The sequence below is a fragment of the Oncorhynchus nerka genome, linkage group LG9a, assembly GCF_034236695.1.
Source record: "Oncorhynchus nerka isolate Pitt River linkage group LG9a, Oner_Uvic_2.0, whole genome shotgun sequence".
In the NCBI taxonomy this organism is placed as follows: Eukaryota; Metazoa; Chordata; class Actinopteri; order Salmoniformes; family Salmonidae; genus Oncorhynchus; species Oncorhynchus nerka.
This window is the reverse complement of record NC_088404.1, coordinates 31536190-31549916: the sequence shown is the minus strand read 5'-3', so window position 1 is coordinate 31549916 and position 13727 is coordinate 31536190. Positions and strand designations below refer to the sequence as shown.

The window sequence follows — 13727 nt, the reverse complement described above, 5'->3', positions numbered from 1 at the left end:
AGTAGCAGAGGCAGATTGAGGCGGTTTGAAACCGCAGATGAAACAACTGCATCTCTCTGCTGTCTTCCTCCCTGCCAGCACACTGATAACTCTACACACCTCATAGGACTGGCATATCAAAGGCTCACACATGTCACTCAGTGTCAAAGAGACACACCCAGACCCACATATACACACTTCAAAAGCAGGGTGTCAGATCATTTAGCTAACCAGTCACCCTCAGGTATCTGCTTTAGAACATAGACACAAACTCATTGGAAGATGCAATATATTTACCTGCCTGCTCATCTTACTCTACTTCCAGGGTCATCTCTGTTTTAGGTGAAAGGTGGACCATCAATACATTGGAATGATTTACACCTGATCTGAGAACGCAGCTCTACAGCACAGCAGGGAATTCTGTCTGAGGGAGACAACCAAGATATGTACACAGCAGAAGGAGAGCGAGGGTGAAAGAGAGAGGGAGAGAGAGTGTGTGTGTGTGTGTTATCTTCTTGGTGTTCAGCTCGGCCCTCCCACTACATGACCTTTTTACCCGTGTAAGAGATAAGCCTGATGAGTTTAGCATGCTAGACATTAACATGTGGAACCACCCACCACCACTATCTATCAGAGATTAAAGAGAGAAGAAAGGGAATGTGCTGGGCTGGTGACATGCATACACACACACACACACACAATCCCTCCTGACATGTACAGTAGCCCAACAGATGTGTATAATCATGTACATTATAAATAATACCTGTACATTCTAGGTGTCGACCAACCAATGGCTCTTTCTATTTGTGTACCAGTGTTTGTCAATGTAAATCCTGATTCTGATATACATAGTTTTACAGAGTTGACAGAGAGAAATGACTGGTTTTCTTGGGGTTGGTATGTTATGTTCCTATCAGACAGAACTGACCACTGCAAACTGGTGAGTGGAGAGGAAAGGGTTAATTGAGTGTGAGCCCGAGCAACTGTCCCCAAGACATGACATGAATCACCAGAACTACAAGGGGAAGGGAAGCGGGAAAAAGAAAACTCTTTCACTTCAGCAATATACAAGAAATGTGACAAACCGAAGTAGCAGGGTCCTAGCCAACAAGATCTTTTCCAGACCACTTAAACACACAAACCCAACCTCTGCAATCTCTATGCTTTAAGAGCTGCAATAAACAGGCCCTGGATCAGCAGCAATAATAACCTGACCATGTCTGGCCTGAACCATCACTGCTCTGGAAAATAGTCCTGGATCACATTTATGTCTTCCAATTTTCAACATAATGAAAATATTTCCAATGTCTTTGGAAAGTATTCTGCAATATTTAACTGTTGAACAGCCACTCTTCAATGTATTAAAAAGCAAGGTCAAAGAGAAGGGAGATATTGGTGTTGAATCATTAAAGGGTAACTATACTGTACCTCAGAGTTGTTCCGTGTTGTTTTCATAGTATAACATGTTACTGTCGTGATCTCTAACCATGTCTAATCACTCTGTGCTTGTACAGTACAGCAATACTATATGATGCATTGTGCTATTTGTTAGCATAGGACTAATGCACCAGGAAGAGAAAAAGACACGTTTTGTTTCTGCCTCATCAAGGTGGTGCACTGTCATTCTGTCATACGATCATTCTCTGATAATATGTGTGACCCTTTTCCCTGACGTGTGTATTTATGACATTGACCTGTAAATACACCCAGTACTGTGGAGCAGTCTGTTCGTGGCCCAGCCCGTCTTGCCCTGTACAAAGGAACATGTAAATAGCAAACGGCTATGCATGCTGACACTCTAGCACTTCTTTCAGGTACTTTTATAATCCCAAACTCCTCATATGGCATGTCCTGAAAATCACCTATGAACATGGAAAATAAAAAGAGAATAATAAAAAAAGAACCAAGATGTCAGACGATGACATCCTGGACAACGTGTAAAGTCCTACCGTTTTCTTACTCTTGTGGGTGGTTCTGTTCCTTTAACTGTCATTCTGTCATTCTTAATGTGGTGAAACCATTCTGGTCAAGGTTCTGTTCAGTTGTCTTGGTGTGTGAAGAGTCGAGGCAAAGCAGAGAGGCAATCTGTGTGTTAACAACTAAAGCCTGGTTAAGAGTCTGTCCACATCTGTCACAGGGCAGCATAGTCCTCTCTTGTCGTGACAAGAGCAGACATGACTGGCTCTGGCAAAACACACAGGGGGACACTGATTGTGATTTAACACGGTTCTGTTTAAGGAACTAGAATTGGAACTAGGCTATATAACAAGCTTATATGATGACAGAAGATAGTATGAGCAGTAAAAGAGCTTTGCCTCTGCCCTAGGACCCAGTCTGTCTGAACTAACAGTCTCACATGAAGGTCTATCTATGCCATGATGGAGAAGATGGGACTCCAACAGGACTTTGTGCTTTTGTTGATACTTTAGCAATGTTTATTTCCAACCCCATGGTGTTCACAATAGATGGAAGTATCTGATTTTTAATCTGTGCTAAAGATATTTCACATTTAATAAATGATCATTGTAACAACACGTCTGCTGCCTTGTCTCTGGCCCATGTTTGTGTAATAGAGATCGACAGAGCGAGTGAGAGTGAGAGCAGGAGAGAGAGAAGAGAGTGAGAGAGTGTATGTTTACACTAGCCCTCAGTGGCGCTAGCCTCTGCGAGCCGACAGCCCATCTAAGCGTGCCCAGCCCAGATGTGAGGGGAATCCTGGGTAACGTGGTCCACTCAGATAAACGGCCTGGCCCTCCATTCAGTATAACCAATCAACCGGAAGGGGAGGGATTAACACCACAAACACACCAGCACACCTCTAAAATCAACACAACATTCACCCTCATAAATCCACAGTCACCCCCGTAACCTCAGGCCCCCCTCCACACACACACACACACACACACACACACACACACACACACACACACACACACACACACACACACACACACACACACACAAGTATAATGCTGTTCTTGCCATTCTAATGGGAGAGCCCTCTAAGGCACTGGCCTCTGCTCCTCGGTATGTATTACATTCTATTAAAAAGCCGTCATTAGCCCCTAGGCCTTCTGGGTAATATAGGGAACTGGGCGGCCTGCTCCCCAGAGGGGCATTAGGGACAGGATGGAGAGACGAGACCACACACCTAACCCTGGCTCCCCCTGTCCCCACATCACATCTCTGCATCTGAAGAACATTAGGAGAGAGAATGCTGTTTAGCGTTTTTTTTTTTCACTGTTGGTTAGATCCTGTTAGTAAGCATTTCACCTGTTGTATTCGGCGCACGTGACAAATAAACTTTGATTTGAGAATGGAGAGACTGTACACTTTCAACCCCCGCTACTGCTGTGTCATACCTCTACCCTCACTGTGAGAATGGAGAGACTGTACACTTTCAACCCCCGCTACTGCTGTGTCATACCTCTACCCTCTCTGTGAGAATGGAGAGACTGTACACTTTCGACCCCTGCTACTGCTGTGTCATACCTCTACCCTCTCTGTTCGCCACACTCCACCATCTCTGCCTCAACTCCAACTTCTGCAACGTGTGTGTGTGGGGGGTGAACAAAAGGAGGTAAGGATGAGCCAGGAGAGAAAAGAGTAGGGAAGGAGGGGATGAAAGGATGAGTCGACAAGGGAGTGGGTGACAAGAGGAGAGAAAGAAAGGAAGGAGGAGAGGATAAAAGAGAGGCAGGTGTTAGGAGAAGAATCATTCAAGGGGAAAACGATGAGAATGAGAAGGACTTGGGCAGCAACTGTGAAACTAACTCCTTTTTATCTTGGGATAGGACTTGTGAGGTGATGGGCTCCAGCTAATTATTGTCCTCTAATAAAAGCAACATATGCTAAGACAATAAAAGGCCTTATTGGACAGCTCTTCATTAAAGAGGGGCAGTAAAGAGAGAGGGCTCTGGCACAGGGAGGAGATTAAAAGGCCTGGTCTGAATGGGAGAATAGGAGTCTCTCTACATAGTTGGACTATGGGGGCATGTAGGACTATAAAACAGCTGCATTAAACAAGAAGAGGACTGGACGCTTTATTGGGCATGATCTCTTTCACTCTGTCACTCCCAGTCACTCCTCCTTACTTTCTCTTCTAATCTTTCTCCCTCTCCCACTTTCTCATTTCTTCTTTCTCCATCTCAATCTCTCACTCCCTCTCTTCCCCACATTCTCATTTCATCTATCTCCATCTCTCTCTTTCTCACTTCCTCTCCAACCCACTCTTCCTCACCTCTCTCTCCTAAGCAGTGCCGCAACGCGTTCGATTTTAGCGCAAACGCTGCTCCTTCATGTAATTGCTGTGCGCGCTCTCTCACTATTAAGCATGTAAACACATTGGCCAGGGAACGGCTGGCTGGTGGCTTGGCGGGAAACTGGATTAAACCTGATCTAAAAACAGCCCTATAGCCGTCTAGCCTAATACAGTGAGATTTCACATGCACTGCATTCGTTGCCTTCCCTTTAGACAGAATAAATAAACAGGATTGGGTGAATAACTTGAAAATGATATCCATAAGCCTACTAATAAATTAATGAATTAAAAACATACACATATTTAATATAAGAAATAGGAAGAGACCTTCAACCTTGTAATAATACATTTTCTTTCAATTTGCTCTATTGCATCTAATTATCAATATAATAAAATGATATTTCCTTTCAAAGTAGCCCTACAGCCGACTCAAACATCAATATTGGCTTTAGCAAGGCACTGTGCAGATTCAATCATTTTTTTAGGTTTGATTTTCAGCATGTTATGAGTTTTTTAGGATTGATTTTCAGCATGTTATGATGAGTTTTTTAGGATTGATTTTCAGCATGTTATGATGAGTTTTTTAGGATTGATTTTCAGCATGTTATGATGAGTTTTTTAAGATTGATTTTCAGCATGTTATGATGAGTTTTTTAAGATTGATTTTCAGCATGTTATGATGAGTTTTTTAGGATAAGCTAGAAATTCTACACCGCTGTTTGTCGGCAGCACACTGAATCTTTCCATCCATTGGAGGAGCAATTTAACATCAGAAGCCTCCTCCCTAAGTTTTACTCACTGCTTTAGCACACTCTGCTAACCCTGATGTCCTTGCCGTGTCTGAATCCTGGCTTAGGAAGTCCACCAAAAATTGTGAGATTTCCATCCCCAACTACAACATTTTCCATCAAGATAGAACTGCCAAATGGGGAGGAGTTGCAATCTACTGCAGAGATAGCCTGCAAAGTTCTGTCATACTTTCCAGGTCTTTCCAGTTCGAGCTTCTAATTTTAAAAATGAATCTCTTCAGAAATAAGTCGCTCACTGTTGCTGCCTGTTATAGACCCCCCTCAGCTCCCAGCTGTGCCCTGAACACCATATGTTAATTGATTGCCCCCCATCTATCTTCAGAGTTTGTTCTGTTAGGTGTCCTAAACTGGGATATGCTTAATATGTTTAGACAGTTGTGATTCAAGTTGAATCCAATCCAATACCCCTACATTACAGCAGGGTCTAGAAGACTTAACAGAGAAAGCAGAGTAGTACTTTCCACAAAAAGTATTGCTGGACAAAAAGACACATATGGGTCTCTCTCTCTCCCGTTCTCACTTCTTTCCCTTATTTTCTCTATAGGATTAGGATATTCAGTGCCTTCAGAAAGTAATCATACCCCTTGACTTATTCCACATTTGGTTGTTACAGCCTGAATTGAAGTGAAAACAGGATTTTAGAAATGTTCACAAATGTATTGAAAATGAAATACAGAAATATCTAATTTACATAAGTATTCACAACACTGAGTCAATACATCACCTTTGACAGTGATTATAGCTGATAACCATTTTCAAGTCTTGAAATTGCTTTACAAGCAGTTTTAAGTCAAAATTGTAACTCAGCCACTCGGAACTGTCTTCTTGGTAAGCAACTCAAGTGTAGATTGTGCTTGTGTTTAGCTCCATTCCATACATGTTTTATCCTGAACAACTCCCCAGTCCTTATTGATTACAAGCATACCCATAACATGATTCAGCCAGCACTATGCTTGAAAATATGGAGAGTAGTACTTAGTAATGTGTTATATTGGATTTGCCCCAAACAAAACACTTTGTATTCAGCACAAAAAGTTAATTGCGTTGCCACATTTTTTGCAATATTACTTTAGTGCCTTGTCGCAAACAGGATGCATGTTTTGGAATATTTGTATTCTGTAAAGGCTTCCTTTTCACTCTGTCAATTCGGTTAGTATTGTAGAGTAACAACAATGTTGTTGATCCATCCTTAGGTTTCTCCTATCACAGCATTTAAAATCCCCATTGGCCTCATGGTGAGATCCCTGAGTGGTTTCCTTCCTCTCTAGGTTTCCTTCCTCTCAACTGAGTTTGGAAGCATGCCTGTATCTTCGTAGTGACTGTTTGTATTGATACACCATCCATAGTGTAATGTATAACTTCACCATGCTCAAATGGATATTCAATGTTAGCCTTTTTATTTTTACCCATCTACCAAAACCTCCCTGGTATTTGTGGTTGAATCTGTGTTTGAAATTCACTGCTCGACTGAGGGACCTTACAGATGTGTGGGGTGAAAATATGAGGTAGTCATTCAAAAATCATGTTAAACACAAGTTATCTATGCTTGCCATCAGAACACATTCCAGCTTTTGATTTTAATACATTTGTTAAAAAAATCTAAATAAATAAAAATCACTTTGACATTATGGGGTATTGTGTGTTGGTCAGTCACAAAAATATATATATTTTGTCCATTTTAAATGCAGGCTGTAACACAACAAAATATGGAAAAAGTCCAGGGCTGTGAATACTTTCTGAAGGCTCTGTAATTGTATTTGGACCAGAGATCCAGAAGGCAAAAGCATCAGAATACACCCATCTCAATCAGGTCATTCTGTCTCATTGTTATGGTAACTACAGACAGTCAGCCTATTGGTCCATTTGGAAATGGAACATAGACACAATGAACAACAATCAACAATATGGATGGGATGAGGATTTATTCAACTATGTATATATATTCAGACTGTCAAGCAATGGACAATATGACAGTTGTATTATGGAATATGAATTGATATTGAAAGTATCAACAATAGAGGAAACCACCAGGCTATTTGGATGACAATAATATTGATGTTATAGTAGATATTATAAATTAAACGTTTTAATCCAGACAAAATGGGATATCTGTGAGCAACCCCCATCCCTCCTTCTCTCCATCCTCCTTCCCTCCCTATTTCTATCTCTTTCCTTCCTTCCTCCTCTGTAGTTCTCTAGCTGGAGGTCGTCAGAGGGGTGTTCTGGTTTAAATAAGGAGGCAGATCTGGCCCATTAAATTCTGCTAGTAATTATATTAATTTGGCAGGGACGTGTCATTTTCACAGGAGAGCAACTAGCACAGCCATTATCTCTCTCTCTCACTCACTCACTCACTCACTCACTCACTCACTCACTCACTCACTCACTCACTCACTCACTCACTCACTCACTCACTCACTCACTCACTCACTCACTCACTCACTCACTCACTCACTCACTCACTCACTCACTCACTCACTCACACACACACACACACACACACACACACACACACACACACACACACACACACACACACACACACACACACACACACACATCACAGTAAAGAAACTAGCAGTAGCATTATGAGAGTGTCCAGAGGTCTGTTAACAGGACAGATCAGTGTGCCCTTGGTCATCACAGTTACCTGAAGATACTTAAATCCCTCCCTTTCTCTCTCCTCCTTTTCCCTTCGCTCTCTCCCCTTCCCCTCCAGTCTGTATGTGTGTGTGCTGCGTGGCCCTGCTCTGACAGTATAATACCATGAGACTAGTAGAGCTTGTCTAACCACTTAACACCTTTTCACCAGAGTAATGAGGGCACTGGGTCTGGGCCCCACTGTGTGTTTGTGACTGTGTAATGGCATTGCTGGGTTGGTACTGTGTGTGTGTGTGTGTGTGTGTGTGTGTGTGTGTGTGTGTGTGTGTGTGTGTGTGTGTGTGGTACAGGGTGGCGAGCGTAGGGTTTTGGTGTTGGGATTAAGTGATGGCAGGCAGTAAGCAGAAAGCTTTGCATTTAGAGTAGCAGTCACCATAGAACACAGAGAGACTAAATAGTTCCTGTTCCATGGCCCAACACCACTCCCCTCAAGTCTACAGTCCTCTGAAACAACCCGCAGGCTCGTCTGCATTCATTTCATCGGACGCACACACTGCAGACTCCCGTGCTCCTGTGTGTGTTCATGTGCTCCGGTGTCTGTGAGTGTGTGCGTGTGTTCCCGAGCTCCTGTGAGTCTGTGTGTCAATGCTGACCCCTCTCTGTGCTGCTGGCCGGTTGAATGCGGTGTGAATAAATTAGTGCTGTTCAGCTCCTCCATGTAATTATGCTGCTGTCAGGACTAGGCCTCTCCTCAACATTCATTTTAATAAAGTTGGCCTCACAGGTTACGGACCACAGGTCACCTTCAGTGACAGCCTAGGGGGCTCTCTCTCTCTCTCCCTCTCTCTCACTTGCTCTCTCTCTCCCTCTCTCTCTCTCTCTCTCTCTCTCTCCCTCTCTCTCGCTCTCTCTCTCTCTCCCTCTCTCTCGCTTGCTCTCTCTCTCCCTCTCTCTCTCTCTCTCCCTCTCTCTCACTTGCTCGCTCTCTCCCTCTCTCTCTCTCTCTCTCTCTCTCTCTCCTCTCTCTCTCTCTCTCGCTCTCTCTCTCTCTCCCTCTCTCTCACTTGCTCTCTCTCTCCCTCTCTCTCTCTCTCTCCCTCTCTCTCTCTCTCGCTCTCTCTCTCTCTCCCTCTCTCTCGCTTGCTCTCTCTCTCGCTCTCTCTCTCTCTCCCTCTCTCTCTCTCTCTCTCTCGCTTGCTCTCTCTCTCCCTCTCTCTCTCTCTCTCCCTCTCTCTCTCTCCCTCTCTCTCTCTCTCTCTCTCTCTCTCTCTCTCTCTCTCTCTCTCTCTCAATTCAATTCAATTCAATTCAAGGGCTTTATTGGCATGGGAAACATGTGTTAACATTGCCAAAGCAAGTGAGGTAGATAATATATAAAGTGAATATATAAAGTGAAATAAACAATAAAAATTAACATTACACATACAGAAGTTTCAAAACAATAAAGACATTACAAATGTCATATTATATATATACAGTGTTTTAACAGTGTACAAATGGTAAAGGACACAAGATAAAATAAATAAGCATAAATATGGGTTGTATTTACAATGGTGTGTGTTCTTCACTGGTTGCCCTTTTCTCGTGGCAACAGGTCACAAATCTTGCTGCTGTGATGGCACACTGTGGAATTTCACCCAGTAGATATGGGAGTTTATCAAAATCGGATTTGTTTTCGAATTCTTTGTGGATCTGTGTAATCTGAGGGAAATATGTCTCTCTAATATGGTCATACATTGGGCAGGAGGTTAGGAAGTGCAGCTCAGTTTCCACCTCATTTTGTGGGCAGTGTGCACATAGCCTGTCTTCTCTTGAGAGCCATGTCTGCCTACGGCAGCCTTTCTCAATAGCAAGGCTATGCTCACTGAGTCTGTACATAGTCAAAGCTTTCCTTAATTTTGGGTCAGTCACAGTGGTTAGGTATTCTGCCACTGTGTACTCTCTGTGTAGGGCCAAATAGCATTCTAGTTTGCTCTGTCTGTTTTTGTTAATTCTTTCCAATGTGTCAAGTAATTATCTTTTTGTTTTCTCATGATTTGGTTGGGTCTAATTGTGCTGCTGTCCTGGGGCTCTGTAGGGTGTGTTTGTATTTGTGAACAGAGCCCCAGGACCAGCTTGCTTAGGGGACTCTTCTCCAGGTTCATCTCTCTGTAGGTGACGGCTTTGTTGTGGAAGGTTTGGGAACCGCTTCCTTTTAAGTGGTTATAGAATTTAACGGCTCTTTTCTGGATTTTGATAATTAGTGGGTATCGGCCTAATTCTGCTCTGCATGCATTATTTGGTGTTCTACGTTGTACACGGAGGATATTTTTGCAGAATTCTGCGTGCAGAGTCTCAATTTGGTGTTTGTCCCATTTTGTGAAGTCTTGGTTGGTGAGCGGACCCCAGACCTCACAACCATAAAGGGCAATGGGCTCTATGACTGATTCAAGTATTTTTTGCCAAATCCTAATTGGTATGTTTAAATTTATGTTTCTTTTGATGGTATAGAATGCCCTTCTTGCCTTGTCTCTCAGATCGTTCACAGCTTTGTGGAAGTTACCTGTGGCGCTGATGTTTAGGCCAAGGTATGTATAGTTTTTTGTGTGCTCTAGGGCAACAGTGTCTAGATGGAATTTGTATTTGTGGTCCTGGTGACTGGACCTTTTTTGGAACACCATTATTTTGGTCTTACTGAGATTTACTGTTAGGGCCCAGGTCTGACAGAATCTGTGCATAAGATCTATGTGCTGCTGTAGGCCCTCCTTGGTTGGTGACAGAAGCACCAGATCATCAGCAAACAGCAGACATTTGACTTCGGATTCTAGTAGGGTGAGGCCGGGTGCTGCAGACTTTTCTAGTGCCCGCGCCAATTCGTTGATATATATGTTGAAGAGGGTGGGGCTTAAGCTGCATTCCTGTCTCACCCCACAACCCTGTGTGAAGAAATGTGTGTGTTTTTTGCCAATTTTAACCGCACACTTGTTGTTTGTGTACATGGATTTTATAATGTCGTATGTTTTACCCCCAACACCACTTTCCCTCAGTTTGTATAGCAGACCCTCATGCCAAATTGAGTCGAAGACTTTTTTGAAATCAACAAAGCATGAGAAGACTTTGCCTTTGTTTTGGTTTGTTTGGTTGTCAATTAGGGTGTGCAGGGTGAATCTCTCTCTCTCTCTCTCTCTCTCTCGCTCTTTCTCGCTCTGTCTCTCTCTCTCTCTCTCTCGCTCGCTCTCTCTCTCTCTTCCTCTCTCTCTCTCTCTCTCTCTCTCTCTCTCTCTCTCTCTCTCTCTCTCTCTCTCTCTTCCTCTCTCTCTCTTTCTCTCTCTTCCTCTCTCTTCCTCTCGCTCTCTCTCTCTCTCTATCTCTCTCTCTCTCTTTCTCGCTCTCTCTCGCTCGCTCTCGCTCTCTCTCCCGCACTCTCTCTCTCGAAGACACACACATACACAGGCACGTACACAGACATATATACATACACACTCTTGCACACAGGCACGTAAACACACCATTCACCTGTGAATTACATGAGATGGACAGAGAAGAATGGGAGAGGAGAGGAAGAGAAGGGAATGGCAGAAGGGAGGGAGATAGAAGGAGAGATACAGAGTTGAAGGGGAGGGGGCTAAAAGGAGGAGAGAAAAGCGGTAAATGATCAAGGACAATAAGGAAGAGCGGGAGCAACAGAGGAGAGGAGAGGGGGGTGAGTGTAAGGGGAGAAGTAGGAGAGAGTTCCTCTTGGCCAGATGGCTGTGTGTAGTCTCATTTGTCCTGCTGCTAACACTGACCTTTGGACGTGTGTGTGCGTGTGATTGTGTGTGTCTGACTTATTAAGTCAGTTTCATAAGATGACATCAGTTGTCATGTATATACTGAGCTGTCATCTACCTTTACACCTGACAACATATCCTTCCATCCAGTCAAATCAATCTCATGTTGACAGCTGAATGTCGGTGTGAACAGAGATTGATGTCCAGGTATTTACCTCCTTTCTAAACACTGTAAACTCTACATGCTGACTGAAATCACTTCAAATATCTGAACTTGAAAACACTGCAAAAGCATCAGGAGAAAGCACACACGTACACACACGTACACACACATCCACACACGTACACACACATACACACACGTACACACACACACATACATACACACACGTACACACACACACACACATACACACACGTACACACACATACACACATATACACACACATACATACACACACACACATACACACACATACACGTACACACACACATACACACACGTACACACACATACACACACGTACACACACACATACAAGCCAGTGCGGACTCTCCGTTGATGTGGTGGTGACTGTTACCGTGGTGATGATGTTAATTAGCTCCAGCGGTGAACTGCTATTTCCCGCGGCTAGGCCTTGTTACCATCAGGTGTGCAGGGTCACTATGACACCACTATATCTCAAGGACACATCACATCTCTATCTCCCTCTGTTTCTATCTCCCCCCTCTCTATTTCTATCTCTCTGTCTTCCCCTTCTCTATTTCTATCTCTCTCTATTTCTATCTCCCGCTCCCCCTCTCTATTTCTCTCTCTCCCCCTCTCTATTTCTGTCTCTCTCTCCCCCTCTCTATCTCTCCCTCTCTCCCCTTTCTCTATTTCTATCTCCCTCGCCCCTCTCTATTTCTTTATCTCACTCTCTCCCCCTTTCTACTTCCCTCTCTATTTCTGTCTCCCTCTCTCCCCCGGTGTATTTCTCTCTCTCCCCCTCTCTATTTCTCTCCCTCTCTCCCCTTTCTCTATTTCTATCTCCCTCTCCCCCTCTCTATTTCTATCTCACTCTCTCCCCCTTTCTATTTCCCTCTCTATTTCTATCTCCCTCTCCCCTCTCTATTTCTATCTCCCTCTCTATTTCTATGTCCCTCTCTCTCTATTTCTATGTCCATCTCTCTCTATTTCTATGTCCCTCTCCCCTCTCTATTTCTGTGTCCCTCTCTCTCTATTTCTATGTCCCTCTCCCTCTATTTCTATGTCCCTCTCCCCTCTCTATTTCTACGTCCCTCTCTCTCTATTTCTATGTCCCTCTCTCTCTATTTCTATCTCCCTCTCTCTCTATTTCTATGTCCCTCTCCCCTCTCTATTTCTATGTCCCTGTCTCTCTATTTCTATGTCCCTCTCTCTTTATTCAATTCAATTCAATTCAAGGGGCTTTATTGGCATGGGAAACATGTGTTAACATTGCCAAAGCAAGTGAGGTAGATAATATACAAAAGTGAAACAATAAAAATGAACAGTAAACATTACACATACAGAAGTTTCAAAACAACAAAGACATTACAAATGTCATATTATGTATACATAGTGTTGTAACAAATGTACAAATGGTTAAAGTACGCAAGGGAAAATAAATAAGCATAATAATTATATCTCCTATGTCCCCTCTCTATTTCTATGTCCCTCTATTTCTATCTCCCTTTCTCTCTATTTCTAGATCTCTCTCTCCACCTCTCTATTTGTATCTCCCTCTCCGACCTTGTCTCTCTTAACTCTGCTTTCTGAACTGTTTTTTAAAGAATAGGCAGTGGACATGTCAATGTAGAGGAAGATATAAGCTGGCTATTGAGGAAGCCAATGTATTCAGAACAGGTTGGCTGTCAGTTCAAGCATGCAGCCATTTTGAAGATATCTGTAAGTGTGTGTATGTGTTTGTGTCTGAGCTCACCTTGTATCCCCACTCCTTCCCTCTCCCCCAGTAAGCTAGTAGAAGTGTGTACCCTTGCTGTGCGAGGTGACTTTGCCTGCCTGTGTAATGCTTACAGCAGCATGCTTTGTTAGCTGCAGGTAATTTATGAGAGGACTGTGCTGATGGCCTGATACGATTGGCTGCCCACACTGTTTCCCTTAACACACACACACTCACACTATGAGAGAAAACACTCTTACTGTAATCTATCAGAGTCTAGAACCCACTATGAGAGAAAACACTCTTACTGTAATCTATCAGTCTAGAACCCACTATGAGAGAAAACCCTCTTACTGTAATATATCAGAGTCTAGAACCCACTATGAGAGAAAACACTCTTACTGTAATCTATCAGAGTCTAGA

General features: G+C 43.3%; 2 protein-coding genes across 2 annotated transcripts in view; one reads left to right on the top strand and one right to left on the bottom strand.

The window, feature by feature from the left end:
* The window catches only part of LOC115124742 (transcription factor Maf-like), a 120118-nt gene extending 117605 nt beyond the window's left edge, over window positions 1-2513 (top strand). Inside the window, exon 4 of the mRNA XM_065022485.1 lies at window positions 305-2513. The gene's annotated coding sequence lies outside the window, so the exon portion shown is untranslated. The remainder of the gene's footprint in view (window positions 1-304) is intronic.
* The window catches only part of wwox (WW domain containing oxidoreductase), a 360819-nt gene that overhangs the window by 5354 nt on the left and 341738 nt on the right, over window positions 1-13727 (bottom strand). The window lies entirely within an intron of this gene.